Source organism: Mustelus asterias, chromosome 8 (genome assembly GCF_964213995.1).
Source record: "Mustelus asterias chromosome 8, sMusAst1.hap1.1, whole genome shotgun sequence".
Classification (NCBI taxonomy): Eukaryota; Metazoa; Chordata; class Chondrichthyes; order Carcharhiniformes; family Triakidae; genus Mustelus; species Mustelus asterias.
In genome coordinates, this window is record NC_135808.1 from 65,197,054 (window position 1) to 65,223,318 (window position 26,265).

Sequence of the window (26,265 nt, forward strand, 5' to 3'; positions counted from 1 at the left end):
TCTGTGTAAAAAATTTCCTCGTACATCTCCTTTAAACCTTGCCGCTCGCACCTTAAACCTATGCCCCCTAGTAATTGACTCTTTCACCCTAGGAAAAAGCTTCTGACTATCCACTCTGTCCATGCCACTCATAATCTTGTAGATTTCTATCAGGTCTCCCCTCAACCTCTGTCGTTCCATTGAGAACAAACCAAATTTCTCAAACCTCTCCTCATAGCTAATGCCCTCCATGCCAGGCAACATCCGAGTAAATCTTTTCTGTACCCTTTCCAAAGCCTCCACATCCCTCTGGTAGTGTGGCGACCAGAATTGAACACTATATTCCAAGTGCGGCCTAACTAAGGTTCTATAAAGCTGCAACATGACTTGCCAATTTTTAAACTCAAAGCCCTGGCCAATGAAGGCAAGCATGCCATATGCCTTCTTGACTACCTTCTCCACCTGCGTTGCCACTTTCAGTGACCTGTATACCTGTACACCCAGATCCCTCTGCCTATCAATACTCTTAAGGGTTCTGCCATTTACTGTATATTTCCTATCTGTATTAGACCTTCCAAAATGCATTACCTCACATTTGTCCGGAAATGCATTACCTCACATTTGTCCAGAAGTAACAGTTACTAACGGAACCACACAGGCCAGGAAGATCCTAGGTTCAACCTCTGCTCTGCATTATGGGCGGCACGGCGGCACAGTGGTTAGCACTGCTGCCTCACAGCATTAGGGACCTGGGTTCGATTCCTGGCTTGGGTCACTGTTTGTGTGGAGTTTGTACGTTCTCCCCGTGTCTGCGTGGGTTTCCTCCGAGTGCTCCGGTTTCCTCCCACAGTCCAAAGAACATGCTGGTTAGGTGCATTGACCCAAACAGGCGCCGACTGTGGCGACTGAGGGAATTTCACAGTAACTTCATTGCAGTGTTAATGTAAGCCTTACTTGTGACTAATAAATAAACTTTTTGTGTTAGCTGATCTAAGTCAAGAATCTGTAAGGTTATTATCATTGGGTTGAGAGGCCATCAGTTAGAAAGGAGGGATCTCAGGGTTCCCGGTCTTCAGCATCAGCGAGCAGTTTCTATTGCAAATATGTGTATAAACAGTCTAGATCAGGCTCAGCCATAATGCCTTCTGTGGGTTAATAGTCTGGCAAGATTGACTATTGAATCTCAGTCATGAATAACAGACAATTGGGCAAGAGGGTAAAAGCTACATATTGAATCATACTCCTGTAGTAAGGCAACATCTTCATGGGAGGGGAGAAAAATAGCTGAGAGGTATTGATAGCTAAATAAGGTCAAGTAAACCAATTATGTTTCCGAGTTTATCCTTTAATTGTCTTCCAAAGGATTCTCATGACGTTTCCATTTATCAAACCAAATTATTTTGCCTTTTTTTGGCATAGGATCAAAATTCAACCAGAGCTAAGTTAAATGTCTCACCATAATTGGCACCAATTTCTCTTCCATGACCCTGGTTCATGAAGTGGCGGCCATTTTCTCATACAAGGGCCATCATTCCAGAAGATGACACTACTCTAAGAGAGATCCCCAGGTGAGGGAAGTAATCCCCATTCCTCTCTTCGCAAAACACTACATGTTGCTGCAGATTTCAAGTTCCACGTATTTCTTCATCTGTCAGAGAGCAGAAGGAGATGTGGTGAAGGGTATCTGGTGTCTCTCTCACACAATCACCATTGGACAGGTAGTTAATTAGCTGCTCATGGAATCTCATCCCTCGGCTTGGATTGGATCTCCTGTTTAAGATGTCTATAAAAATAATATGCAACAGTTTTAACAAAATGCTTAAGATTCCTGTTCATTATGATTAATAGTCAAAGAAGTAATTAAAAGTTATAGAAACATAGAAAATAGGCACAGGAGTAGGTCATTCGACCCTTCAAGCCTGTTCCACCAGTCATTATGATCATGGCTGATCATCCAACTCAATAGTCTGATCCCACCTTCCCCCATATTCCATGATCCCCTTCATCCCAAGAGCTATGTCTAACTCCTTCTTGAAAACATACAATGTTTTGGCCTCAACTGCTTTCTGTGGTAGAGAATTCCACAGGCTCATCCCTCTCTGGGTGAAGACATTTCTCCTCATCTCCATCCTAAAAGGTTTACCCCCCCATCCTTAGACTATGACCCCTGGTTCTGGACTCCCCTACCATCGGGAACATCCTTCCTGCATCTATCCTGTCTAGTCCTGTTAGAATTTGATAGGTTTCTATAAGATTCCCCCCTCATTCTTCTAGACTCCAGTGAATATAAACCTAACCGACTCAATCTCTTCTCATACGTCAGCCCTGCCATCCCAGGAATCAGTCTGGTAAACCTTCTGTACACTCCCTCTAGAGCAAGAACATCTTTCCTCAGATAAAGAAACCAAAACTGTTAGTTGACTGTTGCTCTTTCCCCTGTGTAGGCCTCCTAAAAGTTAAATTTTATTTATTAGTCACAAGTAATCATAAACTTACATTCACACTGCAAGGAAGTTATTGTGAAAATCCCCCAGTCATCACACTCCGGTGCCTTTTGGGTACATTGAGGGAGAATTTAGTATGGTCAATTCACCTAACTAGCGCATCTTTCAGACTATGGGAGGAAACCGGAGCACCCGGAGGAAAGTGAATGGAGGGCTGTGACAAGTGGTGTTCCTCAGGGATCAGTGCTGGGAGCTTTGCTGTTTGTAATATATATAAATGATTTGGAGGAACATGTAACTGGATTGATTAGTAAGTTTGCAGACGACACAAAGCTTGGTGGATTTGCAGGTAGCGATGAGGACCATCAGAGGATACAGCAGGATATAGATCAGTTGGAGACTTGGGCGGAGAGATGGCAGATGGAGTTTAATCCGGACAAATGTGAGGTAATGCATTTTGGAAGGCCTAATACAGATAGGAAATATACAGTAAATGGCAGAACCCTTAAGAGTATTGATAGGCAAAGGGATCTGGGTGTACAGGTACACAGGTCACTGAAAGTGGCAATGCAGGTGGAGAAGGTAGTCAAGAAGGCATATAGCATGCTTGCCTTCATCGGCCGGGGTATTGAGTTTGAAAATTGGCAAGTCATGTTGACGCTTTATAGAACCTTAGTGAGGCCGCACTTGGAATATAGTATTCAATTCTGGTCGCCACACTACCAGAAGGATGTGGAGGCTTTGGAGAGGGTACAGAAAAGATTTACTCGGATGTTGCCTGGTATGGAGGGCATTAGCTATGAGGAGAGGTTGGAGAAACTTGGTTTGTTCTTACTGGAGCGACGGAGGTTGAAGGGTGACCTGATAGAAGTCTACAAGTTTATGAGAGGCATGGACAGAGTGGATAGTCAGAAGCTTTTTCCCAGGGTGGAAGAGTCAATTACTAGGGGGCATAGGTTTAAGGTGCGAGGGGCAAGTTTTAAAAGAGATGTACGAGGCAGATCTTTTACACAGAGTGGTGGGTGCCTGGAACTCGTTGCCAGGGGAGGCAGTGGAAGCGGATACGGTCGTGACTTTTAAGGGGCATCTTGACAAGTACATGAATGAGATGGGAATAGAGGGATATGGTCCCCGGAAGCGTAGGGAGTTTTAGTTAAGTCAGGCAGCATGGTCGGTGCAGGCTTAGAGGGCCGAAGGGCCTGTTCCTGTGCTGTAATTTTCTTTGTTCTTTGAAACCCACACAGACACAGGGAGAACGTGCAGGCTCCACACAGACAGTGACCCAAGCCGGGAATCGAACCCGGGTCCCATGCCACTGTGAGGCAGCAGTGCTACCCACTGTGCCACCGTGCCACCTCCAACAGGTACAATGCCTGAAGAGGGGACTGGTGACCATGGACTTTCACTGGATTGGTCCATGATTATGCAAAGTACTGCAGTGATTTGCCATTGCGCTCGGCAGTTTGGCTGACCAGGAAACTCTCACTTTTACTGCCTGCCATCATGTGTAACAGAAAGATTCGCAGGCTGATAATTAATTTGTTAGACCACATTCAGAATGCACCAATTTCTGAAGTAGGACTTGAACCCAGAGCTTCTGGCTGATGAGGTAGGAAATGTGACCACTGCATCACAAAACCTCTTTCTGTTAGTACATTATATTAGTACATCATAGAATCCCTATAGTGCAGAAGGAGGCCATTCAGCCCATCAAGTCTGCACCGACCACAATCCCACCCAGGCCTTATTCCCGTAAACCCACATATTTATCCTGCTGATCCCCCTGACACTAGGGTCAATTTAGCATGGCCAATCAACCTAACCCGCACATATTTGGACTGTGGGAGGAAATCGGTGAACCCAGAGAAAACCCATGCAGACATGGGGAGAACGTGCAAACACCACATAAACAGTGCCCCGAGACCGGAATTGAACCTGTGTCCCTGGCACTGTGAGACAGCAGTGCTAACCACCATGCTGCCCTTGGAAAAATTATTACACTGCAGCAGGATTTATAGCATCAAATAAGCTCACACATGAGAGCATAAGCAGAGGAAACAGAGGAATAAGTCACTTAACCCTTCAAGCCTGTTTTGCTATTATCAGTTGATCTGTACCTTAACATACATACAACTAAAACTTACATTTTTATTTTATGGGGGTATTTTGAGGTGACATTTTCCCCTTTATCTCATTGAAACAAGTTCAGCAACTACAGGCCGGTCACATTAACCTGTGTGGTGGAAATGCTTTTAGAAATGAAAACCCAAGGCAAAATTAACAGTCACATGGACAGATTACTCAAGGGAAGCCAGCACAGATTTGTGTTTAACTAGTTTGATTGAGTGTTTGTATGAGGTAACAGAAAGAGTTGACGAGGGTAATGCTGTTGATGCAGCGTATGTGGATTTTGAAAAGACGTTTGATAAAGTGCTACACAATAGGCTTGTCACCAAAGTTAAAACTCATGGAATAAAAGGGACAGTGACAGCATGGATATAAAGTTGGCTGAGTGATCTGAAGAAGTAGTGGTGAACGGTTGTTTCTCGAACTGGAAGAAGGTTAACATTGGGGGTTCCATAGTGGTCGATTCTAGGATCACTGCTTTCCTTGATCTTAATGTCATGGCATTACTGTCTTAGACTTGGATATGCGGGGTACAAGTTCAAAATTTATAGATGTCACAAAACTTGGAAGTAATGTGAACTGTGAGGAGGATAGTGATAGACTTCAAGAGGACATTGACAGGCTGGTGGAATGGGATGAAATTTAACGCAAGGAAGTGTGAAGTGATTGATTTTGTTAGTAAGAATGTGGGGAGACAATGTGAAATGAAGGATACAATTCTAAAAGGACTGCAAGAGCAGAGAGACCTATGGATGTATGTGCATGAAAAGTTCAAGGTCGGGTTAAGAAAGTAGTTAACAAGGTATACATGGTGCCAGAATTTATAAATAGAGGTATAGAGTACATAGTATATAGAGGCAAGGCAGTTATGGTGAATCTTTATAATACACCGGTTCAGTTTCAACCTGAGTATTTTGCCCAATGTGGTTCAGAAGAATGTAGAGGCATTAGAAATATAGAAACAAAGAAAATAAGTGCAGGAATAGGCCATTTGGCCCTTCGAGTCTGCACCATCGTTCAATATGATCATGGCTTATCATGCACTTTCAGTATCCCACCCCATTTTCTCTCCATAGCCCTTGATCCCTTTAGCCACAAGGGCCATGTCCAGCTCCCTCTTGAACATACCTAACAAACTGGCCCCAACAGCTTTCTGTGATAGAAGATTCCACAGGTTCACAACTCTCTGAGTGAAGAAGTTCTTCCTCATCTCAGTCCTGAATGGTTTAACCCTTATTCTTAGAGAGGGTGTGGAAAGATTTATAAGAATGGTTCCAGGGATGAGGGATTTCAGTTACATAAATAGATTGGAGAAGCTGAGGCTGTTTTCCTTGGAGAAAAGGTTTAGAGGAGAGATGATGGGAGGTGTTCACGAGAGGACTGGACAGGATAGATAGAGAAATTGTTCCCATTGGTGGAAGGGTCGAGAATGAGAGGACATTGACTTAAGGTAATTGACAATAGAACCATTGGCAATATGAGGAAAACATTTTAACAACAGGTGATTAGGATCTGGAATGCATTGCCTAAGAGTGCAGTGCAGGTAGGTTCAATTGTAGCTTTCAAAAGAGAATCTAATCATTATCTGAAGAGAAAACAGCATAGCAAGGCAACAGGGAAAGGTCAGGGATGTGAGACTAGCTGCATTGATTTAGCAGAGAACCAGCATTGACACAATGGGCCGAATGGACTCTTTATGTGCTGACACTATCCTATGTATTTAAGGTGGGTATGTAGACTCTCTGTCACAAGCTACCAGGAGGCACCATGACCAAGGGGGTGTGATGGTTCCTCTGGTTTCTCTCCCTTCCACTGGGAGATGATGCGTCCTTGCTCAGTGCTGCCTCATTTGAGACTAGAAACTTGCACCGAACCCTGATCCGTAACCCAGTACATGAACACTCACTAACTGTTCAGCAGAGATCATGGCAGTATTCCTATTGAATTAGTTACTGAATGGTTACAGAAGGAGTGGATCTTATTTTTTAATAAAAGGGGTGTTTTACCATGCAAGATATGATGCATTAATATCAGCGTTACAGATTGCCTGCGTCAAACTGCACTTTTACTGGATGCTATTCTGTGAGTGAGTTAGCCATTTCTGACCATATTGCAAGTTGTAAATCAATCGTCTTGACTGTTATTTGTTCCTTGGTCTATGTACACATTGGCCCAGAACCTCTAATAACCAGACGGTCATACCACAGAGATCCACTCCCTCCCTCCCTCATCCACCCCCCTGCAAGATGTGCCAGACGGACACCTCCACACTGACTTAACCGGAATTTCCTGGGAAGTTTAACTTTCCAATGGACAATTACCCTACATCTGGTAGCCTCTGAGTTAAAGTGGGACACTTCAGATGGTTCCAACTGACCAGAATAGTTATCATGGAAAACTTAGAAGAATTAACACCAGGCCTAACTCCTGCCGAGTAACTATAGTTCACCCTGACCCTCCCCAACTATCCCCTGAACCCCCCCCCTCCCCCCCCCCCGCCCACTGCCAACTATGCAATGACCACCCCAATAAACCCCGTGACTCACCGACAACCCAACAACTATCCCCCGACCCAACCATCCCCCTGACCACCCAACCACTGTGGCTACCGCTGGACAACCCGCCTGGCCCATCTACACCCTTACCTCTTCCCCAGTTCCCCCAACAATCCCCACCCAGCCCCACCCTTTCCCCTCATTTACATGCTCACTTTCTCTCTGCAGTTTCTCAAAGTGGCTTTGGAACATTTAAACTCACTGGTAGATGGCAGCCAGTGCTGCTAAAAAGGGGGCACAGCAACACTCCCACAGTACAAGGGAGGACTCGACATTCCACATTTCTCAGGAGACTTGGATCGGAAGTCCAAGCGAGAACTGTGGAATCTCAATGCAAAGTAAGTAGATAAGAGCGAAGTGGCGATCCGATGGTGGCTGCCACTCGATTCCGCCCAATTTTCATCTCTTACCTTTTTTGTTTAAGCGCCCAAAATACATAGCAATGCAAGAGATGAGATGTAGCAGATTGGCGCCAGGTATATGGCATTTAGCACACTGGGAACAGCAGCACCGTGAGGGGGCTTGAGGTTTGGCCGCACTCGTGTAAATGTCAAACGTGGCGCAACAGAAAAGTATCATTGAAAACCATGAGTGGACCCTGTTACTGCAATGGGGCGGCACAGTGGCACAGTGGTTGGCACTGCTGCCTCACAGCACCAGGGACCAGGGTTTGATTCCCGACTTTGATTCCCACTGTCTGTGCGGAGTTTGCACGTTCTCTCTGTGTCTGCACGGGTTTCCTCTGGGTGCTCCGGTTTCCTCCGAAAGACGTGTTGATTCGATGCATTGGCCATGCTAAATTCTCCCTCAGTGTACCTGAACAGGCATTGGAGTGTGGCGACTTGGGGATTTTCACAGCAACTTCATTGCTATGTTAATGCAACCCAATTTTGGTGCTAATAAATAAATATTACACTTACAAAATATACACAAAATATTGTAGGTCTTGTGTCCAGAATTTGTACTGCGTTATAAATACAAAACAAAGAAAGTCAAAGGTTTCAAGCTGATTTCTGGTGAACTAAAGACTGAAATTTATCAGTAGCTGTTGACCTCAACCCAGGATATTTTAGCTGGAATCTCACAATACTTGAGCAGTGATTATAAAGGAACAGAGCAAAGCGGAAACAAAACAATGCATCGGATTGCATACTTCCTCCCTTAACAACAGTGTAAGATCGTGGAAGAATCTGTCCCGGATCTATTGGAAAGTGAGCCCTTCGAGCCCAACAAACAAAGGCAAAGTTGTTCAAAGTGTCATCCACACAAGAGATTGTTGCTGTCTCGTGGACATCAGATTAAAAAGTTATCAATGTGATTTCATGATTGCACAATGGATGATGAGTGAGATCTTATAGAAACATATAAGATCATGAAGGGAATAGATAAGATAGAAGCAGGGAAGTTGTTTCCTTGGCAGGTGAAACTAGAACTAGGGGGCATGGCCTCAAAATAAGGGGGAGCAGATTTAGGATTAAGTTGAGGAGGAACTTCTTCACCCAAAGGGTTGTGAATCTGTGGAATTCCCTACCCAGTGAAGCAGTTGAGGCTATCTCATTGAATGTTTTTAAGGCAAGGAATTAAGGATTATGGTGTGCGGGCAGGTAAGTGGAGCTGGGTCCACGAAAAGATCAGCCATGATCTTATTGAATGGCGGAGTAGGCTCGAGGGACCAGATGGCCTACTCTGCTCCTAGTTCTTATATTCTTATGTCAGGTTGAAGCCACTATTCACAGAATCCCTACAGTGCAGAAGGAGGCCACTTAACGCATTGAGCCTGCACTGACAACTATTCTAGAAGCCTGAAGGGTTTTGATTGATTCAAGAAGGAAAATGTGCTTCCACCGGTTGGAGAGTCATTAACCAGAGGACTCTGATTGAAGGTACTTGTCAAAAGATCAGAGGGAGAAGTTCTTTTAAAACAACAAGTTGTTGGGACTTGGAATCCACTGCAAAGCCGGTGGAAACAGAGTCAACGTAACTTTCCAAAGGGAACTGGAAACATGTTTGTAAATGGAAAATGTGCAAATTTACAATGGACAGAGAGCGAATGGGGAATGGTGGTAGTGGTGGTCTTGGGACAGATAACTCTTGTAAAGAGCCAGTATACACACAATGGGCCAAATAGGCTCTTTCTGTGTTGTAGCATTCTGTGATTCTGTAGCTATGAGGGAGGTCAGTCTAACAATATATTGGCAAATAAAATCTAACTAAAATATATTTCATTCCGAGAAATTGAATTTCTTTTCCTTTTATGATGTGCAAGCACAGCTGTGGGATATAAGATTTGACTATTAAACCGACCTCCCAGAATTTAATTGGTGTTTGCGCGCTCATTGGTTGAACCACAGATTTGTAGTTAGGCTTCTTAAAATGTCAAAAGTAAAATCAGTTCATGAATCATATCTGACTGGCCTTGGGTATTGTCACTGTTCTTTTACCTCTCCCAGGACATTCTGAGGGGTGTGGGCACAGGAGATACAGGATGGAAGCATTGGGGCGATGTGAGAGGATGGGCGCAATCTTACCAGCTTGTCGTGCCCGTCATCAGCATGACAAATCAGGAAGATATGGCATGAAAGGCCAAAAATACGATTCACATCAGTTAGGTGTGCTAGGGGCAGTGCCAAGGGATGGGGGCCTGAGTGGAAGTGGTGCCTGAGTGGAGGTAGAGCCTGAGTGGGGGTGGGGCTATGATGGGGGGGCCTATGGACTCTGATGGGGTGGCTATGTATGGGGGCCTTTACAATAGGGAGGGAGTCATGGGGGGGGATTGGGGGGGGGGGAAGAGCCATGCAGGGGGCACTATGCAGGGGTGGGTCGCAGAGGGGGTCATGACGGGGGTGGGGCATATTGGAGATCCACACATCGGGAGGGCTCTGATACCCCAATGCTGGCAACCCGTGTCAGAATGTTGCCGATGAAGGGGGGTGGGGGGTAAGGAGGAGGTCTCCCGGCTCTCCCTGCAAAATGGCGCCTGGGTGTTCTGAAGCCAGCTTCACCGGCATGTATAGGCTCCGCCTCCCCATCCCTGCACAAAGCTCCCAGGTATCAAAAAATTGACAGAGTGTCGGAAGATTACAGTGCCAAGCTCGCCGAAAAGACCGGTGTGGAGGATTCCCGTTTTCTCGCCGCTATGACACGAGGAATTTTTTCGGGAAAATTCTGCCTGATGTGTTTTATTGTGAGGCTCTGGTTGTCATGTGTGTTAGGGACAGGCTGAATGGACAAGATATTATTTCTCTAGAATGAAGAGACCACTGCATGATAAGTCCTGGGAAACAGGAACATTCAAACTGGGCAGATTAATAATACAATTACTGTCTCAGTGTGATGGCACTCAGTATAAAAATGCAGGATTAGGTGATGATGCTCTTCAATCCAGACCAGTGCCTTCAAGCCAGTAACGCTACGCTCGAGGTATGTCTGCAAAGCATCCCTGACAAGGTCAAACATCCGCATGGGATCTCATCGGAGATCCTGACTTGTGACTGACCAAAATGGAGGAGGCTCACCTGGGAAGGTACCGAACACATTGAGAGACTTCATCGGGAATGTACAGAGTCAAAGTCAAGACATTGGAGAGAGTGCACAAACCTCCAAGCTACCCATCTACCCAACCCTTCAATCACCACCTGCCCCACATGAGGCAAAGTCTACAGATTGAGCATTGGACTGATCAGCCATCTTATAACCTGGAAAGATATTCCTTCACCAGTCTGGGAATCACAATTTTAGCCACAGTAGATAAAGAAAATATGAAAAGTGCATCCTCAGGAGTAATATTGCAAGAAGCATTTGCAAGGGATTGAAAGATAAAATGGAAGCAAATGTGGCCGGCAATGATCAGACAAATGAAGAAATGCAGAGAAAGTTACCACTGGAGAAAAAAAAAATCCCACATCAGCAGGCTATGGAGAAGGAAACTACCCCTCAATCTCTCCACTCACTCAGCCGTTAATTAAAAAAAACTTCCCAATGCCATCCTGTACCAAAGGGCCGCATCTGAGAAACACCATCAGTACAAGGGCTGCAGCGATTCAGGGGAAGGTCCAACAACCCCTTCCTCCTTGAGGCAGCTCAGTCTTTCCAGCCAGAACTACATCCCAAGAACAGACGTAAAAATAAATGGCTTCACTTATATGTGCCTTTGCGAGCAATCATCTCTGCCTGAGATTATGGGGGTGATTTTCCGGCCCTATTTTCCATGGACGCAAATCTTGTTATGAACACGAACTCTCATGAGAGGACCATAATGGCATTTGCACCAGGTAGATCTCAGAATGAGCACTCTCTACCCCCCCCCCACCACACACACACGCACACACACACGCACACACACACAGCTGGCGACATAATCAGATTCATGCCCAAAGACTGCATGCACCTGATTGCCATCAATTTAAATAATGCCTCACCTTCCGGGTTCGCCATATGATTTCCTCCCCCCGCCGCACCCCCCTGCCAACGTGACGACCACAAACAGAAACTAGTCATGATCACTACGCGTCAAGGGTTTAGAGGTGAGTATAGCCCCCGGGTGATAAGAAAAAGGCTGGGCAGTGCTCCTGCCAACTGCTAGGATAGAGCCACTAGGGAACTCCATTGGGGGGTCACATTATGTGGATGGGGGGTGGGGGGTTGCACAGGGAGTGACATTGGAGGATAGCTGAGGGGCGGGGGGGGGGGGGGGGGGGTTGTGCCTGCATTGAGATGGGGGGTTGATGTGAAACTGAATTCTGGGGGGCAAGGGAAGAGGGGGAGAACGTTGCATTGGTGAGGGTGGGCAATGGGCTCCCATGCCCCGATGCTGGTGATGATGGGAAGTGAGGGGGAGTGGTCTTTAACATCAATTTGAGATTGGGGAGCCCAATGAAAAGGGCGCTCAGGTTTCTGCAGAGCTGGGCTTGCCGCATCTTTAGGCCCCGCCCCTCAGGAATGACAGCATAAAACACAATTTGGAGAGAAATCCTGGGAAGAAACACATCGGCTTTCAGTCAGAATCTTTGCCATTTTGTGGAACAGGATATCTATCGTATGTAACAACGACAGAGCATAAACCAATTGGTAAAGTGTGGGTTCACCAAATAGTTTGATTCTATCTTGATGCTATCAACAAGTGGCATGTTTAACTAACCTGGCAAAGTACCTCTGCATTGAGTAATACCCGGTCCTTCAACAGGATAGAGGGGCTTCAGTCTGATGGGCAAGAAAACAAAGGAGAAAACATTTAGGCAGTAATGTGACAGATGAATTGTCATTAATCGCGGCAGCAATTCTCTGCTGTAGCTGTTGAATTTCCTCATTATTGCATTTTCTATATATTTTGGATACAGAGGTCTTGCAACTCTGACAGAAGCTTCAGGTTCAAGTCCCACTCCAGGGCCACAGAAATAATATTTGTGACATGTTTTAACAGATTGATAATCAACCTACTAATCCTTCTAACGCTTTCTAACACTGCTTTACAGGGGAAAATGTGTTCATAAGACCCATTCTTTAGGCCGTGCGTGGCATCTTAACACTCAAAAATAGGATCCATGATGTGCATTCACACTTCCAATGGGAAGAGTGCTGCATGCCATCTTGGTAAAGGACAAGCAAGAGGCAGGCATTAGGCCATGCTTTGCCGAGGCAGCTAAAGCCAGTGCTTGTTGTCTCCAGGAAAACCAATCCTAAGCACCATGTGCAAAAAGAGGTAAGCACCATCACTCCCAATCTTAAGGTTTCTGCTCTCCAGTGTCCTCATCCAATCTCCTGCTGGCTACGGCCCTAACCTTCAAACCACCTCCCTTTCCCCACCCCCTCCCGCCTGCTCACCACCCCGTTGTTGGCACTCTGAGTCACTCCAAAATACTCCCAAGAGCTACCAATCCAAACCTCCACCAGTACCCTTTGGGCAGCACGGTGATTAGCACTGCCTCAAAAGCACCAGGGACCCAGTTTCGATTCTGGCCTTGGGTGACTGTCTGTGTGGAGTCTTGATGTGGAGATGCCAGCATTGGACTGGTGTGGGTACAGTAAGAAGTCTCACAACAGCAAGTTAAAGTCCAACAGATTTATTTGGAATCACGAGCTTTTGGAGTCCTCACCAGATGAAGGAGCAGCACTCCAAAAACTCGTGATTCCAAATAAACCTGTTGGACTTTAACCTGGTGTTGTGAGACTTCTTATTGTGTGGAATCTGCACATTCTCCCTCTGTCTGCATGGGTTTCCTCCCACAGTCCAAAGATGTGCAGGTTAAGTGGATTGGTCATGCTAAATTGTCCTTTAGTATCCCAAGATGTGTAGGTTAGGTGGTTTGTCATGGTAAAGACATGGGGTTACGGGGATAGGGCGACGGAGCGGGGGGGGCGGGCTGGTTAAGATGCTCTTTCGGAAAGTTGGTGCCGATTTGATGAGTCAAATGGCCTTCTTTGCACTGTACGGATTCTATGATTTCTGAATTCTGAAGTCTGCAATATTCCTACCCAAACCCCATCTCGACCCACCCTTCCCTCCTCCAGATCCCTATGATCCTAATAATTACCTGGAGGTTGGAGCACTAACACCATGCAGGCTCCTACCACAGTGCTGTCTATATTAGGATGACAACCATGGACCAAAATCTGGAGCTTCTCAGACCTCTGCATTTGAAAGCGGGACCCACAAAGAAGACACACCCAAATTTATCCCCTTTTAGATTGAACGGAACCAACATTCTCTGTGGGATTTGACGGGACACAATCATCTCAAATTTCAAATGTAGGAGAGGGGGAGAAAACAAGGTTGTGAAAGAAGAGCAGATCTCCGAACAGGTATCAGCCATTGCAAGCTCCAATCCGCTGACAAAATCTGTACTACATTTCACATTCTAACTTCAAGAAGAACAATCTCAGAATATAAAGACTGACAAATCCCCAGGGCCTGATGGAATCTATCCAAGGCTGCTCAGGGAGACGAGAGGTGAAATAGTTGGGCCTCTGACGCAAATCTTTGTCTCGTCACTGGACACAGGTGAGGTCCCAGAGGATTGGAGGATAGCCAATGTGGTCCCGTTATTTAAGAAGGGTAGGAAGGATAACCCGGGTAATTATAGGCCGGTGAGCTTGACGTCCGTGGTGGGGAAGTTGTTGGAGAAGATTCTTAAAGATAGGATGTATGCGCATTTAGAAAGGAATAAACTCATTAACGATAGTCAACATGGTTTTGTGAGAGGGAGGTCATGCCTCACGAACCTGGTGGTGTTTTTTGAAGAAGTGACCAAAATGGTTGACGAAGGAAGGGCCGTGGATGTTGTCTATATGGACTTTAGTAAAGCGTTTGACAAAGTCCCTCATGGTAGGCTAGTGAAAAAGGTTGGATCCCATGGGATAAAGGGGGAGGTGGCTAGATGGGTGGAGAACTGGCTTGGTCATAGAAGACAGAGGGTGGTAGTGGAAGGGTCTTTTTCCGGCTGGAGGCCTGTGACTAGTGGTGTACCGCAGGGCTCTGTATTGGGACCTCTGCTGTTTGTGATTTATATAAATGATCTGGAAGAAGGAGTAACTGGGGTGATCAGTAAGTTTGCGGACGACACAAAACTGGCAGGACTTGCAGATAGTGAGGAACATTGTCAGAGGCTACAGAAGGATATAGATAGGCTGGAAATTTGGGCAAGGAAATGGCAGATGGAGTTCAGTGCTGATAAATGCGAAGTGATGCATTTTGGTGGGAATAATGTAGGGAGGAGCTACACGATAAATGGAAGAACCATAAAGGGTGTAGAGATGCAGAGGGACCTGGGTGTGCAAGTCCACAGATCTTTGAAGGTGACGTCACAGGTGGAGAAGGTGGTGAAGAAGGCATATGGCATGCTTGCCTTTATAGGACGGGGCATAGAGTATAAAAGTTGGGGTCTGATGTTGCAGATGTATAGAACGTTGGTTCGGCCGCATTTGGAATACTGCGTCCAGTTCTGGTCACCACACTACCAGAAGGACGTGGAGGCTTTGGAGAGAGTGCAGAGGAGGTTTACCAGGATGTTGCCTGGTATGGAGGGGCTTGGTTATGAGGAGAGATTGGGGAAACTGGGGTTGTTCTCCTTGGAAAGACGGAGGATGAGGGGAGACTTAATAGAGGTGTATAAAATTATGAAAGGCATAGATAGGGTGAACGGTGGGAAGCTTTTCCCCGGGTCGGTGGTGACGTTCACGAGGGGTCATAGGTTCAAGGTGAAGGGGGGGAGGTTTAACACAGATATCAGAAGGACATATTTCACACAGAGGGTCGTGGGGGCCTGGAATGTGTTGCCGGGCAAGGTGGTGGAGGCGGACACACTGGGAACGTTTAAGACTTATCTAGACAGCTATATGAACGGAGTGGGAATGGAGGGATACAAAAGAGTGATCTAGTTTGGACCAGGGAGCGGCGCGGGCTAATTGTTCCTGTTTTCTCGTTTCAAGGCTTCATTCTACGATCATCTTGCTGGTGCCAGTACAGAGTGAGACTGCGGATAGTTGGGAACCTGTCTCGGGGGCAGGGGATTCATATGGTGTTCGTGGAAGTGGAAATGACTAGGGTTGGGAAGCATTTTCCGATCGGGGCCATTGTGATCTCCTGGACTCGTTTCGATCGCCTCAGGGGGTCGGAGAGGAATTTCCCAGATTTTTTTTTCCCCATATTGGCCCTGGGATTTTTCACTCTGGGTTTTCGCCTCTCCCTGGAGATCACATGGTCTGGAATGGGGGGGTGGGGGTAAGTTAATAGGTTGTAATGAACAAAGCATCGTAGCTGTGAGGGACAGCTCGGTGGATAGGATATTGGTATGTAGATAGGCTGGAAAATTGGGCGGGGATCCTGGATTCAGGATTCAATCCTGGACCGGGGAGCGGCGCGGGCTTGGAGGGCCGAAGGGCCTGTTCCTGTGCTGTATTGTTCTTTGTTCTTTGTTCTTTGTTCCCAAAATGCTTCACAGCTAATGAAATAGAATCATGGATCCCTACAGTGTAGGAGGCCATTCAGTCCATCAAGTCAGCACAGACCACAATCCCACCCAGGCCCTATCCCTGTAATCCCATGTATTTACCTTGTTAATCCCCCTGACACTAAAGTGCAATTTAACATGGCCAATCCACCTAACCTGCACATCTTTGGAGTGTGGGAGGAAACTGGAGCATCCAGCGGAAACTCATGCAGACACGAGGAGAATGTGCAAACTCCACACAGACAGTCACCCAAGGCCAGAATTGAACCCGGGTCCCTGGCGCTGCGAGGCAGCAGTGCTAACCACTGTGCCACCCTTAGAAGTATGGTCACTGTGGTGATGCAGGAAACTTAGCAACCAATTTGCACCCAGTAAGATCCCACAAGTAGCAAGGGGCAGATAACTGGTTTACGGTACCTGGCTTTAAGTAGCTGACCAGTCACAATACGGCGACAGCAAAGAGGCCTCTGCTCACTCTGCAGTTTCTTAAGTTGCTCGATTTCACTTAGGATTTCAAACTTCAATTCTTCTCCTGGGAGAAAGCAATGCTTCCAAAACAAAAATCATTGGACACTTAGTAAGCAGGATTCCAGAAAACAAATGGGAAGAAAGTTAGTCATTATTCAGGGTTATGGTTATAACAGTACCATTGCACGAGCTTCCCCGTGGAATATGGTCACAGATTTGAGATCCTGACTCTCGGGATATATTTTGCAAGCCATGGGACTGAGACCATCACCCACCTCCTTCTGAAATATGCCTTCGCAAAGCAGGTCGGTAAAGATCGCTCTTTGGTTTGCCCGAAACTTGCTGCTCTTCCAGTGCAGGGAGCTGCTGACAACGGAGTGTTGCAGACTGGCATATTTCAAGGTTTAAGACTATGTGCTGCGTGGCACGCTAAAACTTTGGGCAGCCGTCATGAATCACAGAATCCCTACACTGCAGAAGGAGGCCATTCGGCCCATTGAGTCTGCACTGACCACAATCCCACCCAGGCCTTATTCCCGTAATCCCACATGTTTACCCTGCTAGTCCCCCTGTCATTAGGGTCAATTTAGCATGGCCAATCAACCCAACCCACACAACTTTGGACTGTGGGGTGAAACCGGAGCACCTGGAGGAAACCCACACAGATGTGGGGAGAACGTGCAAACTCCACACAGACAGTGGCCCAAGGCTGGAAATGAACCCGAGTCCCTGGGCGCTGTGAGGCATCAGTGCTGACCACTGTGCCACCATGCCGCCCGATGGAGGAAGGCTACTGTCTAAGGCCTCTCACTGTAGTACAGCGAGGGACTGGGAAGCATGTAAAACCCTTCAGACTATGTTTGACATGAAATGAATGTTGTAAATATAACCTATAATCCCAAGTGTAGCTCCAAGTGCCACACACTGTGTTGAACAAGACACTTTCGCACTCTGTGTAATGTCATCTTTGAACAATTACGTAATGCACTTTTCTAAATTTAATGAATAAAGTATATTTTGGGGGAAATAAAATATTTATCCTCCTGTCCACTAGGTGGCATATCTCACTATGGTAGAACATTCTGCTGAAAGGAGGGATTGAATAAAATGTAATTTGTGAGGTATTGTTATAAAGCCCAGTTGACTGGTCCACACATGTTAATCGTCAGTGTCTAATGCTGGAAGTCAATGTCTTGCAAGCCACAGTCATCATGTCAGCATTTGCTGACAAATATCGAACTGAATTGCGTCCCTCTCGCTTCAAGGCAGCTCCTATGGGAATCCTGCTGCTAATAAAAATCAATCTGGCTGCTGTGACAGGAGACAGTCCGGAATGTTCTCCACATTCTCACCCAGACACACCTGGGCGCAAACAGATGATGTGGTTAACAGATTGAGTGGTTTTGAGCTGAGGTGAGCGCTCCATGCAGCTATACAAGATCCAAGGGTGACTATGTTTTCTAGATTGCATCTGGTGGCATCCAGCCTGACCCTCAGCTTCACAATTCAGTTGGGAGGCTGAGGGAATGGAGTGGCACGGTGGCAAAGTGGTTAGTACTGCTGCTTCACAGCGCCAGTGACCCTGGTTCAATTCTGGCCTCAAGTCACTGTCTGTGTGAAGTTTGCACATTCTCCCTGTGTCTGGTTGGTTTTCCTCCGGGTGCTCCAGTTTCTTCCACCTCCCAAAGCTGTGTGGGTTAGGTTGATTGGCCATGCTGAATTGTCCCTTAGTGTCAGGAGATTAGCAGGGTAAATGCGTGGGGTCCCAGAGCTAGGACCTGGGTGGGATTGTTGTTGGTGCAGGCTCGATGGGCCAAATGGCCCCCTTCTGCACTGTTGGATTCTATGGTTCTATGAATGGCGCATGCACACAGTGGCTACAGAATACCACCATTTCTGGATAAATTAAAGCCCTTGGCAAGTCAACCCTTCTATTGGCCACTTCTCAGCCTTTTGGCTAACATCAAGTGTAGGATCTAGCCCAAAACCAGGTGTAATGCCTGTTCCTGTCAGCTTAGATGTAGTATGTCTCTTTTGTGGAGACCATGAATTGGATCAATTTTAATTGGTTTTTGGAGCAAGCAAGGAGATGGATTAAGGCCTTGCCCTGTCTACTCTGCATATTGACTTTGTAACTCTGAAAAGGGTTTTTGTTTTAAATAAACCTTTCTTTTGGTTAAAAACAGGAGATTGACATCATTGCCACCAATCAGAATCCTCCTTGTCCCACAGCTCTGCCCACTTTATTGACCAACTAATGGGCAACTCTGGGTCATGTGGCTCCAGTGTTGAACTCCCCCGCGTGGCTGTTAATAATTGGGGTGTTCATTCAGGGAGTGATTTCGTGAACCTGGGACCTGATGTTGAGGAAACATTCTCCTAGAAAATGATGTCAACTACATGCCCAAGCCGCCTCCATTTTCTCTTTCCACTCATCAAAACCTCCATTTAAATGAATCTCTATCCACAAAATTGCCACGCACACCAACTGCGTCTCCCCCACCTGCACTTGTTCGAGGGTCTACGCACATTGTAATTAGCAAGAAACAAAGTCACTCCAGCATTTTGTCACAGTTTTTGTGGGTTTTATTTTTAAACTGTCTTCACTGAGATTTGCTCTAGTATTTTCTGTTTCTTTAGATGCATTTTTATGATATCAGGATAAGACACACTAATATCAAAAAGCTTCTCCAATTGTAGATTCTCAAATCTGATGATGGTTAAATTATTTGCAACTTGCTTAAGAAGAAACCATTGGTGTAGGTTCAACATTTCCTTGGATTCTGTACATCCAGTTTAAGTTTGGGCATATGCCAATTGAATTAGGATCTTGGAAGTGCTTTTTTTGGCAATGGCAAAATGGGTGGGACATTGGTCCTATTTCTGGGCCTAGCTTTGGGCCGAACAGGCAGCAAATTCCAGGCCCAGGGTTCCTGTCTGTAACAGTCTGGATACAGCATCCACTAACAGCAATACACTGGCAGCAGTAGCCTGTAAGAGGAGGGAGGGCGACAGGGACGACAAATGGCAAGCAAAAGGCGGGAAGAGAAAAATAAAGCAAACAAGTAAGTTAGACAAAAAGGGAAAGAAATGAGGAAGATGCAGTAAGGGAGCAGACACAACGAATGCTCAGAAAATCTTGCAAGTTGTTCAACTGAAGCATTTTCGATTTCATTTTGAATGTTAGAAATCATAGAAACCCTACAGTGCAGAAGGAGGCCATTCGGCCCATCAAGTCTGCACCGACCACAATCCCACCCAGGCCCTACCCCCACATATTTACCCACTAATCCCTCTAACCTACGCATCTCAGGACTCTAAGGGGCAATTTTTAACCTGGCCAATCAACCTAACCCGCACATCTTTGAACTGTGGGAGGAAACCGGAGCACCCGGAGGAAACCCACGCAGACACGAGGAGAATGTGCAAACTCCACACAGACAGTGACCCAAGCCGGGAATCGAACCCAGGTCCCTGGAGCTGTGAAGCAGCAGTGCTAACCACTGTGCTACCATGCCGCCCCAACCACTGTGCTACCGTGTTGTAATTCTAGCAAAGGTAGTGGCTGGAATCTTACCGCCTCGCCCACCCCGGAAACAGGGCAGGCGCGGCTCACAGAACGGAATTCTCTGTTAGCCTCAGGCGGGATTTTACGAGTCTCACCCAAGCGAGGTCATAAAACAGTGGCAAGTGAGTCTCAAGTTAGCTCTGTCCTGTCAGTGTGCAACTCTCCATAAACAGGGAGCAATGCAAAGCCAAAATAGCTTACATTTGTTAGTGCCACACTGTCCTCTGATATAGAAATATAAACAACAGTCTCTCATTGCAATGAATGATATTTTGGTTTTAGAAACGACAGAACACAAGAACACACAAGAAACAGGAGTGGGAATAGACCATACGGCCCTGCTCCACTATTCAATACGATCATGGCTGATCTTGGGTCAACTTCAGTTTCTTGCCTGCTTCCCATATCCCCTGATTCCCTGAGACACCAAAACTCTCTCTATCCTGGCCTTAAATGCGTTCAACGATGGAGCATCCACACTTTCTGGGGTACAGACTTCCAAAGTTTCACAACCGTTTGAGTGAAGAAATTTCTCTTCATCTCAGTCCTATATGATCGGCCCCTCATTCTGAGACCTTGCCCCCGTGTTTTAGACTCCCTGACGAAGGGAAACAATCTTTATCAAGTCCCTTCAAAATTTTGTAAGTTTCCAATGAGATCACCTCTCATTCTTCCAAACGCCAGAGAACGTAAAACCAATTTACTTAGCCTCCCATCATGGGACAATCCCCCATCCCAGGGACTATTTTGGTGACCCTTCGCTGCACCATCTCCAATGCAAGTATATCCTTTCTTAAATGTGGAGACCAAAACTGCACACAGTGTTCCAGATGTGGTCTCACCAAAACCCTGTACAATTGTAGCAAGAGTTTTTTTATTCCTGTACTCCAATCCCCTTACGATTAAGGCCAACACACCACATGCCTCCCTAACACTGTGGCAAAACAGCAGAAATAAGGAAAACAAACCCCATAAGGATATTCAAGCTAGCTGAAGTTCAGCAAAGCTGACAAGCTGAACAATAGCTCATACTGCTGCAAACAGAGGGCTATTGTAATAGCCTTAAAAATCAGTCATCATCAACATCCAATAAAGCTCTCAATTTGAGAATAAATGTAGAGTTTGACTGCTGAGCTAGGCAGTCATAATAAAACCTGAATGATTCACTCTTTCCTAAAGAAATAAAGTGACTCACCACGTGACGCATACGAGATACAGTGCTCTGTTTGAAAGGGGAACTGATCAGATGGTTTATTTTCTCCTCCATGGCCCTCTGCAGATTGGAGCTAACGCCGGCCTGAGATTTCTCTCTCATGGATCTTGGGTTAGAAGGCAAACTATAGGACGTAAGCAACAGTAGGAAAAGTTTAAAAAAAAGAGCCAGGCAGAATTACAAATTCAACAGAAAATAAAAGCAGGCACAACTTGGCCTGGCAGTACATCGTGAAAAAAACATGAAGCTCCACGCCACAGAGTTCCCCAGACATTTTTCAATCAAAGCTGTGCCATTGGGCAAGTTGCCAAGTGGGTGCAAGGTAACTCCTGCAGAACTAAAAGGGAGGGAAGGTTAATGTATGCCAAGCTCACAGCCTGTACAAGAGGCACGGGGGCCGTACATTTTTCTGCTCTTTCAGCTGAGGAAGTGTGTAATGGAAGCAATCTAAAAAGGGAAAGAAAGTAATTTACAGAACAAGAAGGCAAAGTAAAAAGCCCACTCATACGTATGTGTAACTGTGTTAGCATAAAATGCTCCCTCGGAGATACTTACTAAATCCAGTATGTAAACATGCATTGGGAGTACATTAATAAATCATGACTTGTCCTATAACTGCCAAAGAGCTCTTTCAGCAAAGATCAAATTTACCATTATTTAACTTGTAGTTTTCTAAAAAGATCAGTTTCAAAGTTTAAGAGTAAGTTTTTTTAAAATTTAAAACAAAACAGAATTGGTTAAGGCAAAGAGAAGCCAACAAATACTTAAAGGTATTGATTACTCTTGAAGAAAAGTAATCTTGACTCTCTTGAAGAAAAGTAATTAAATTAGATCATCCAGGTCAAAGTTTCACACTTCAAAAGTCACCTTGAATTCCAAAAGTATTATTGTTCGATAATAAATGACCCTGGGGGTGGGGGATGGGGGGGGATTGAAATTTTTGCGATGGCGTAGGATTTAATTTAGTCTCCCCGAGTTATTCTCGCGGCATCAGTCACCCTCAGACATTGCAATCCAGAGATTATGGGCACAGTGGAACAGTGGTTAGCACCGTTGCCTCACAGCGTCAGGGACCCAGGTTCAATTCTGGCCTCAGTCACTGTGTGTGTGCAGTCTGCACTTTCTCCCCGTGTCTGCGTGGGTTTCCTCCGGGTGCTCCGGTTTCCACCCACAGTCCAAAGATGTGCAGGTTAGGTTGATTGGCCATGCTAAATTGCTCCTTAGTGTCAGGGGGATTAGCAAGGTAAACGTGTAGGGTTACAGGAATACGACCTGGGTGTGACTGTGGTCGGTGCAGATTCGATGGGCCAAATGACCTCCTCCTGTTCTGTAGGGATTCTATGATTCTATGAATTCTCCAATCCCAGCCACGGCGGGTTTGGTGGTGGGTAGGGGTGGAGAATCCTGTGGAAGCTAAAAAGTTGGAAACCTGCCAGCGTAATATCAGATTGTAATTCTCCCAAGTCGGCCTTCCCGCTTCCGGGTGGCGTGAACGGCATTTACATCTCATGAATGCTCATTAAAACAGTTGCCTGCCGCTATCCTGTTAGTCAGGCCTTTTAATCTCGTGTCATGCCAGTGGGAAATTACTTTGGTCTAAAACCTGACTGCTAAAAGAGTGACGTGCACGAGGCAATCCTGAGTTCACAAGAGACTTTGAAGTGGCTGCAACAAAGCCTTTCTGCCATAGTGCTGCGCTGCTCCCTATGCACTGTTCACCACTCTGCCAGAGCAGACTGGTTTCTGCCCTGCATCTCCATGTCCAGCTGGTCTTTATGGACCGGCACCGTGCTGCTGGACCCATGGACCCTCCCGTGTCACCAACTCGGTTCAGTATTGTGCTTGGGGTTGGGGAGTACAACAGTTTCCCCCTCCCCCAGTGCCACACATCAGTGTCTTTCTGGACACCCCGTGGGGTCTGACGGGGGGGGAGGGGGGGGAATGGAATTTGGCCAGATGATGGCAGGGGGGGAAATATGGAAGGAGGACTGTGCAAAGATGGGGGGGCAGAGGGAAGACTGAGCGGAGGAAAGCTGGATCCTGACAAACCTACAAGAAAGGCTGACAAACAAGGGGGTCAAAGGGATACCAGAATGCTTACTGGAAGGGCATGGATGAAGACTCCTGGTGGGGTGGGTAGAAGTCCAAGTGGGGCACGGGAGCCTCTCGAGTGATGGGGTCGAGGGAAGAGTGGTTGAGTCGAGGAACAGACTTTTTCTGGAGGCAACTAGCCTTTTCCCTCTGGGTTGCTGACATCCTGCACCGCCTGGTGAAGACAGGTGGACTGGAGAGTGTGACATGAGTGTGCTGGATTGATATTTAAATATGGCACTGGGACCTTCAAACCCACCAATGGCAGAGGAGATTGAGAGGGGAATTCGCTCGTGCATAATTAATAAGGGTCATAGGTTCAAGGTGAGGAGGTGGGGGGGGGGGGGGGGGGAGGGGAGGTTTAACACGGATATCAGAAGGACATATTTTACACAGAGGGTGGTGGGGGCCTGGAATGCGCTGCCGGGCAAGGTGGTGGAGGCGGACACACTGGGAATGTTTAAGACTTATCTAGATAGCCACATGAACGGAGTGGGAATGGAGGGATACAAAAGAATGGCCTAGTTTGAAGCAGAGAGCGGCACGGGCTTGGAGGGCCGAAGGGCCTGTTCCTGTGCTGTATTGTTCTTTGTTCTTTGTTCCAAGCGCAGAATCAGACACAGGATCTGGTTGGCGGGACAGGCCCTGCTGGAGCTGCCCACCACCACACGTAGTCTCAAAAATGGAAAATTCCACTCTATCTTTCCTGCCCACATCTATTCATATGTCGCTGTGACCCTGGGGGTGCGACAGTGCGGATTGTGGGCACCTTGGTCCAAAAGTACCATCAGCTCGGGCACACAACTGGCCACCCTTAGAACCTGTCATGATAGAAACTTAGAATGGTGACTCTCCATGAAGTCAACAATATAACTGCTAAAACAATGCTGGAAAACTGGTTGGCACAGAGGATTGAACTTTCACCACTCGGCCTTCGGTTCATATCCAGCCTTGCCTGACGGGATCAACTCTTCCTGGCCGTCAGCAACATTCTAAGTGTCAATGAAATGGGAATGGGTCTAATTCAGAGACCACAGGGTGGCTAATATTGGAAATGGAAGAATGTCACATTGCTGCTGTATTAGGAGGTCAGCCAGACAGTCAGAGACATGTTGTCACGTGAGGCATTTCCTCACCTAGAATGGTCAAACTTGCAAAGACTGCAAATGGCATCAGCAAAAAGAAAAACAACCATTTCTGTTTTAGAACATTCCATGTACAAACATGGATGTAGGGCCACATGCAAAATCCCTTTTTGGATTTTATTGTGATCCTGTGAAGTTTTTGTTTATAGTGGCTGGGCTCTGCGATGCAGTGTCAGCGGACAACAGCACTGTATTTATGCAAAGGACTCGTTGTCGTAGTGACGAGCTGCCTTGTTGTAAAGCTTGCAACCTTTCCTGCCAAATCTCTCACCGTCTACTGGTGGACAGAGCAGAGTGAACTTTGTATCTGGCCTCAGAATGCTCGATACTGCGACTCAAATGCAAAGTGCATTCCAGGCACTAAGGTCCATCGGCTAGGTCAACATAAACATTTATCAGTTTATGGTACAATGGCGATTATGGCCAAGATCCTCAGTCGGGGCAGTGGCAGAACACAATACTGATCCCATTCCAAACTGGGGCCTTACTTTTTTACCGTTGGAGTTTTCAGGCCTCCCTGTCCCAGCCAGAGGGGTGGATCCTTCAATGAAGTGAGTTGGGAGGTCGAGGAGCAAGGCAGAGTCACAAACTGAACACACATCGCTTCAGCTCTGCCCACAGTATTCACTGTTGTGAAATTTATTTGTCGGCTGTTTTTAATTCTCGCAGCACTCGCTTCCATCCCCACTCTCCTCACTCCCCTTCCTCCTCCTCACTCACTCCCACTCCCCCCCCACTCTCCTCACTCCCACTCCCCCTACTCCTCGCACTCTCCTCACTCCCACTCTCCTCACTCCCCTTTCTCTTCCCCACTCTCCTCACTCCCATCCCCCTCCTCTCCTCACTCCCAACCCCCTCCTCTCCTCACTCCCACTCCCCCTCCTCTCCTCACTCCCACTCCTCACTCCCCCTCCCCACTCTCCTCATTCCCATCCCCCTCCTCTCCTCACTCCCATTCCCCACTCTCCTCACCCAATCACCTCACCCACACTCCCTCCTCCCACTCTGCTTACCCACAGCTCCACCGGTTCTGCCGATGCAACTCTGCTACCCGTCACTCTGTTCAATGATTCCACAACCCAGCACGCCTCAGCTCACCCCCCACCCTGCTCTACTGACCATTCCCTCCCTCGCCCTGCCCTACTCACCATCCCCTCCCCCCTCACCCTGTTCTACTGACCATCCCCTCCCCCCTCACCCTGCTCTACTGACCATCCCCTCCCCCCTCACCCTGCTCTACTGACCATCCCTCCCCCCTCACCCTGCTCTACTGACCATTCCCTTCCTCGCCCTGCCCTACTGACCATCCCCTCCCCCCTCACCCTGCCCTACTGACCATCCCCTCCCCCCTCCCCCTGCTCTACTGACCATCCCCTCCCCCCTCACCCTGCTCTACTGACCATCCCCTCCCCCCTCACCCTACTCTACTGACCATCCCCTCCCCCCTCACCCTGCTCTACTGACCATCCCTCCCCCCTCACCCTGCTCTACTGACCATTCCCTCCCTCGCCCTGCCCTACTCACCATCCCCTCCCCCCTCACCCTGCCCTACTGACCATCCCCTCCCCCCTCACCCTGCTCTACTGACCATTCCCTCCCCCCTCACCCTGCTCTACTGACCATTCCCTCCCTCGCCCTGCCCTACTGACCATCCCCTCCCCCCTCACCCTGCCCTACTGACCATCCCCTCCCCCCTCACCCTGCTCTACTGACCATTCCCTCCCTCGCCC

General features: G+C 47.1%; 1 protein-coding gene across 1 annotated transcript in view; it reads right to left on the reverse strand.

Annotated features, from left to right (window-relative positions):
- Positions 1-1,311: 1,311 nt before the first annotated feature.
- Positions 1,312-26,265, reverse strand: part of dnm3a (dynamin 3a) — a 258,801-nt gene continuing 233,847 nt past the window's right edge. Inside the window, exons 22-25 of the transcript XR_013498526.1 lie at positions 21,282-21,423; positions 16,468-16,598; positions 12,243-12,304; positions 1,312-1,762 (exon numbers count right to left, since the gene is read on the reverse strand). The gene's annotated coding sequence lies outside the window, so the exon portion shown is untranslated. The remainder of the gene's footprint in view (positions 1,763-12,242; positions 12,305-16,467; positions 16,599-21,281; positions 21,424-26,265) is intronic.